This window comes from Pezoporus flaviventris, unplaced genomic scaffold (assembly GCF_033815535.1).
Source record: "Pezoporus flaviventris isolate CSIRO_AGI_PZ_B2104156 unplaced genomic scaffold, CSIRO_AGI_Pfla_v1 ptg000040l, whole genome shotgun sequence".
Lineage (NCBI taxonomy): Eukaryota > Metazoa > Chordata > Aves > Psittaciformes > Psittacidae > Pezoporus > Pezoporus flaviventris.
The window spans coordinates 8,510,373-8,516,449 of NW_026892588.1; the positions used below are offsets into that span (position 1 = coordinate 8,510,373).

At 35.0% G+C, this 6,077-nt stretch overlaps 1 long non-coding RNA gene across 1 annotated transcript; it reads right to left on the reverse strand.

Annotated features, from left to right (window-relative positions):
* Nucleotides 1-567: 567 nt before the first annotated feature.
* LOC133275416 (uncharacterized) lies at nt 568-5,384 on the reverse strand. Its single transcript, XR_009745507.1, has 3 exons — nt 5,176-5,384; nt 2,453-2,633; nt 568-1,188 (listed from the first exon to the last, which is right to left on the reverse strand). It is a non-coding gene; the product is annotated as an uncharacterized LOC133275416 (long non-coding RNA).
* Nucleotides 5,385-6,077: the final 693 nt, after the last annotated feature.

A 6,077-nucleotide genomic window follows, 5' to 3' on the forward strand; every position in this document is an offset into this window, starting at 1 on the left:
GTGTACGGAACTGAAACTATCAGTGTTCAAAGCACTATTAAGTTCTTACCTGAAATACAGTGTATAATTCCAGAAAAGTAAATTCAGACTCGAGTGGAAAGGAGCGGGACAGTGCCTGGATGTGGCAGTCTGCCCATCCTAATTAGCTGAGGCTCTCTGCAGGTGCATGAACTTGGAGAAATTCAAAAGTGCTATTGAAGTTGAAGGTCAATGTCAGTAATGAACAAATAAACTTTAAACTGGAGGTAAATAATTTAAACTGGAAATGAGAAGACTGTTTCTAGCTATGAGAAATGACATCTGCAATTCTGAGGCATAATCTTGCAACCAGGAGCTGCGAAGTTGAGCACTGTATGCTGCTTAAAGATGGATTTGATGTGTTTAAGGAAAAGTATACAATTACTACTTATCAGTAGTGTAGGGAATTGAATCAAAGACTGCAGGTCCTTTTTTAGTCATTTGCTTCCTAGGAACTGATGTTATGCTTCCACTTTTTTTTTCTTTTTTTTTTTTTATAGAGTTGTCTATAATATTTTTATTAAACTAGCACCAAGTTTTCAGTCTCTCTATGCACACTACAGCATTCACATAATGGGATTTTGACACCAGTTACCTAAGTACATGTTGCATAATATTCCTCTCTTCTTGCACATCTCCCTTGTATTTGCTTTCAGTGTAATGATAAATCAAAGCCTGGTCTTTTCTACTGCCTTCCTCTGCGTAATGAGGAAATAGGGTTTTTTCTACTAATGAAAAATACTTACTATTACTGTACATTTTTAGATGTAAAACTGGGAACATGCTGCACTAAAGGCCTCATACTCCAGTGTTTCTAGCTGAGTATTAGTAGTCATTAATATCTAACACTATGAAATACTCAAATCCAGTCGTAGGGTATGCTTCCATCCAGGGTAAACAGGTGTAAATGTAATGTTTTACCTCACATTTTAAATTGTAGTGAAATTCAGTATGTTCTTAAGTAGCATGTCCAGTAACTGGTCTCAAAAATTAGCTTCTGATAGATTTCTGTGAGATTTAATGGTTCTGGTGTGGAAGTGACCTCAGGATTTCCATTTTTTTTATTTTGTCTTGTCATGGGTTCAGCTGTAACAGTATTTTTCTCTTTAGTAGCTGCTGCAGTGCTCTGAAAGGGGTTCTCTTACCCCAAAACCCAGCCCATTCCCTGTTCTGTATAGAATGCACAGGGAATCGGTTTTGCAATTTTGGTGTCTGTACAGAAGGATCAACAAGTAAAAGCGTCCTGTCAGATGCCATCTCTGCTCTGCTACTTCTTGAAGACATTCAGCTCAAGTCAATGTTTTGCCTAAAGAGGATTAAATAAAAAGAACTACTTTATGTTGTATTAATATCAATGAATGGCTTGGTGTTGCATGAAGCAGTGATTTCCTGGGAAACATGTCTTTGTTTCAGTTGCTTTCTGTTTCAGTTTTGATTAACATTGCTTATATGCTGGTGCAGTGCTCTCTCACCTTTCAGGATTGACTCTGTTGTGCCTATTAAATGTCCCTTGATACAGTTTTGTGTGCCATAAAGGCTCTTGAAACAGAATTTGATGTACTTGAGAATAATCTCGATTCTTTCAACCCCCTTGTGTGCAATTTAAGGGACAATGGTACCTTTTAAAAACTTAGAAGAGAAAAGCAGTGGATTTACAATCCCTGGGAGAATGTTTTAAACTCTTACTAGGGTGCTTATAAAAGGACATTATCACATTTGAAAAACAGAGGCAGTGGAAAACAACCTTTAGAGCTGTAACCTTCAGGGATGCTTTTTCTCCTTGAGGAAACCAATCTTTTGTAACCCATAATTTATTTTTTTTTTTATGCAGGAAACTGTTTTGTCCTTCTTGTTTTACTTTTTTAAATTATCATTTCCGGTATGGTACAGTAGGGCAGACACTAATAGCTTTGCAAATAGTAATCCTAACCCTGCACTAACTGGCAGGGTATCCAGTGGTATTGAGCTTTTGGTAAATGTATAGAGAAAACAAAAAAAACCCCACCTTTTAACAGCATATGAATCTTCTGTGGCTTTAGGCTAGGCTAGTTCAACGTGTGTGTCTCAGCTAAGTGTGCCATGACTGCAAGACAGAATGATTTCATTATATAGCCTGCTCTAAGAGAAATAAACTGTCAATCTCAAGTTAGTTTTTTTTGAAATTATCTTACTTCACACTTTTTTGGTGACACTAGAAGAAAAACTAGATAGGAATAAGACATGAAGACTGAGCTATCCAGTGATGTGGCTTGTTCTCTTGAGTGTTGGTCATGAGGCCAAATCAAGTAGAAGAGAGGGATAGTTAATATATATCCCTGCTTTAGCAAGCAGGAACATACCATCTGTACTATACAGAGGGAACTGCTAATAGTAATATTCATACAAAATATCTTCATATGAAGGAAAGAAATGCCATAGCCGTTCATGTACCTACCTGTTTCTGAATATTAGTGGCCATTACTCTTTTATCTGGGTACTTTAAGCACCCGTTTTGAAGTGTTCATCTCATCACTGTTACAAAGTATTTTATGCTTTGTGTCTGAAGGATGTTGGAAGGGCATATGACAGATTATCTTTGAATGCTGAGGATAATCAGGTGTAATTGCAATTTCTCCCTGTTACAATATTATGAAAGAGAGAAAAGTAATCGTAGTTTCAAAACCGTTAATAACTTGTATAAGTGCCTGTGGTTCCATCTTAGAAATTAAACATCCTGTGAAAAAGCAGGGCAGGAGTGGGAATCCCTTAACTGTGCTATTTACATGGTTGTAAATAATACAAAAGTTTGCCAGTAAGAAGTTAAGCTTTATTTGGCTTACCACTATACAGACAAATTGTAAAGGGCGTCTGCTCAAATAGTTCACATAGTCCCCAGGATATGGAGTCATTAAATAATTTCAATAAATTACTTAACATAATAACATAAAGGATTATCATTAATAGCTGTCTATCATATTTAGGAAGAATCCTGAGATAGGAAAATTTTATGTTTAAGCCAAAAAAAATATTGTACTCAGAGCAGTAATTAAAATATCCCTTCAGTTTGAATGGTCTAACATTGAAATTCCAGCTGCGTGAAAGATTTGTATCACTTTGTATCTCTAGCTTGGAAGCAATGAAATTTTTTTATGTACAGGAAATAATAACCTTTCCCTGAAGAAGCCATTAGCCATCCTTCTTCTGTATGGTTTTCCTCTAGTTCTTCAGTTCTGTATAATCTTCTATTCCAGATAAATAGTGATTCTTTTATAAAGCAAAGCCATCCATATGTGACTGAAGGTGGTATATCTTGAAAATACTTGAAATTAACAACCATTCTTTACTTGAAATGAAATGTCTTTTATTGACACCACTGTTGATGTTCGTCAGTCAATTCTTATTACAAGCATAGTCTACCTATGAGCAAAGGCAATATAAATAATTGAACTTGAGTAAATGCCTTGTGATGAATGTTGTCATAATACTTTTGATAGAGAAGACTTGCCATGCTAGATTTATGCATTAGAAATTCTTTATGAAGAGACTTAACCCTTTTTTTATTTCTAATTGTTTGCATAAGGATTTTGTTGTTGTTGTTGTATGTCTCCACCAGTTTTTGTTGTTTTTAATTTTATAAGATCCCTGATCATGTCCATATATTTCTTTTTACTCACAGATTAAGATATCATGATACACTTATGAAAATGAGACAAATATGAACTTTCCAACAGAAATGTATTTAAGCTATTTTAGCAAATTATTTTTCTTTCAGTTTGAAAATGGAGAATTTTAGGGGGGGCTTTAATAGATATAAATATGCTTTCACAGAACTATTGCATGTATTGCCTTCCAAAATTGGATTAACTGTTATTTGTAGATACTCTTATTTGGGGGGCGAGGGGGAAGAGGGTTTCTGACAACTTGATCTCACCAGTCTAAATATTTTTTAGACACAGGTACTGTACTGTCAGTGTTTAGAAACTATAGTACTATACTGTCAGAATGGAAACACATTTAGATTTAAAAGGTCCATCCTGCGATTTGGTAGATGCAAATTTATGCAGCTACAGCTGCATTCTCAAACATGCAGCATTGTCTGAATAATACAAAGGAAACTCAGGTCAGACTCGTACTTATTGCTAAGTAACAATATTTATCTGGATGAAAAGCTTTCTATAACATCAGATTTTATTTGATTTTGGCAATGAACTAAACTGAGAATGTCCAAATTGCAAATACTATACTTCTGCATTAAGAAGTTTTGAGGTACAGTGCTCTTCTTCAGATGGAAGAAGTCGCTCACTTCTACAAGCAATGGCCAATATTTAGGGCTGGTCAAAGGGTGTGGAAAGATAATATTATTTCCTGCTAGCACTATAGCAGTGTATCTTAGGTCACTTTAGTTGCAGCTCTAAGGCCAGGACTGGTGTTGCTTTTCTCTGTATGCACACAAAGCTGGCACAGGAGAAAATGTATTCTCTACTTTCTTCATCTGTGGCATCATCTGTAGCAAGGAGTCTGTAATATTTTCTGTAATACAATTTATATCAACTCAAAGCTTCTGAAACTATAGGAATCTGTAAACTAAGACCTTTACTTTTTATGTTTATGAAAGCTAATTAAAAAAAAAAAAAAAAGCTGTTGCAATCCTCGTGTTCTTATTTAGTAGAAGCTGTATCTTACCTTTAGGGAAGACACTGCTGCTTTTCAGGTTAATTTTACCAAAGATATGAGTTACACATTAATTTTCTTCATGGATTAGCATGAGTAATTCCATACATGCTGCATTTATGCAGTAGCTGTGTAGGGAGGTCTTTCAGGGAATATTGATCAATACACACCACAAATGTCATACAGAGTGAACTGGAGTAATAACAATGAAGATGCGTTCTTCATTGATAAGTAGGTATCATACCTCATTAGGTTGATTGATAATTAAAGAGTTATCACATGGAAAAGCTGGAAATTAAACTTATAGACAGTATGGAATTGTCTTTTTAGAAAAATGTTAGCATTTTTGCTAAGTATTTTGCTTTTGTTGTATGACATAGACATACCATGTGACATGCTGTGTGACATTTATTAAGGAAAAATGTATTATATGCATTAGATAACCCTCATGAGAGAAAAAGCTGAAGCTTGACTCTTGAATCAAAGTAAGCACCTCTGCTGGCGTACCTGCAACTTTGACAGTTGCCATAAATTACTCCAGTTTTCAGTCAGCAAATCCTCCATTCCAAGCATGTTTCCTACATTAAGAAGAATCAGTTTAGTGTAAAAATGCCTGAATCTCAATACAAATGTATTGTAAAAATGGCTACCCCAGGTAACCAGTCAAAAACAGTCTGAGCCATTTTATATCTTGATAAATACACCTCTTATTTCCAGTATATTATAAAGGAAACTGCCTTTTTCTTTTGGCATACCTTCTGAACATTCCCCACTCTCTAGGTGTATTTATTTGGTTTGGTCTCAAAGCAGGACACGGACCTAGACCCCTGGCTCACAGTGATAGTCAGGATCTACATCATGTAAATGGTCTTCAGTTTAGCTAAAAGTGAACCAACCGAAGTCCAGGATTTCAGCTCATTATAATTTTAAGATACTTGGATGTAGTTTTATAAGTTTTATATTGTACCTTTAACTTATAACTCCTGGTCTTTTATTGCTGTAGTGTTCTTTTTAATTAAAGATCTGGATCTTTCACAAAAGTATTATGTATGACTTATAAGAAAACAGTACATGAGTGACTTACTGTATTAAGAGTGATCTGGTATTATCTATCATGACCTAGTCCCCTAAACTGTGGTATTTCCCCCATTTAAATAAGATGTGATTAAACAGCTATACATGAACAGTTGAAAAGAAAAACACAAGTAGATATTTCATAGTGGGAAACAATCAGAATGCTCCCAAGTGTGTTGATTTGAAACTTTCTTTTTTCTTTTTTAATATCAGAAGCTGAACTAATTGTAACCAATGTCATTTTTGTTTGCATTCTATATACATGTGATACGTATTGGTACCATAACTTTCTAAGGAGAATCATGGGTTGACTGGTGAAAAGATGTGGTTTTCCT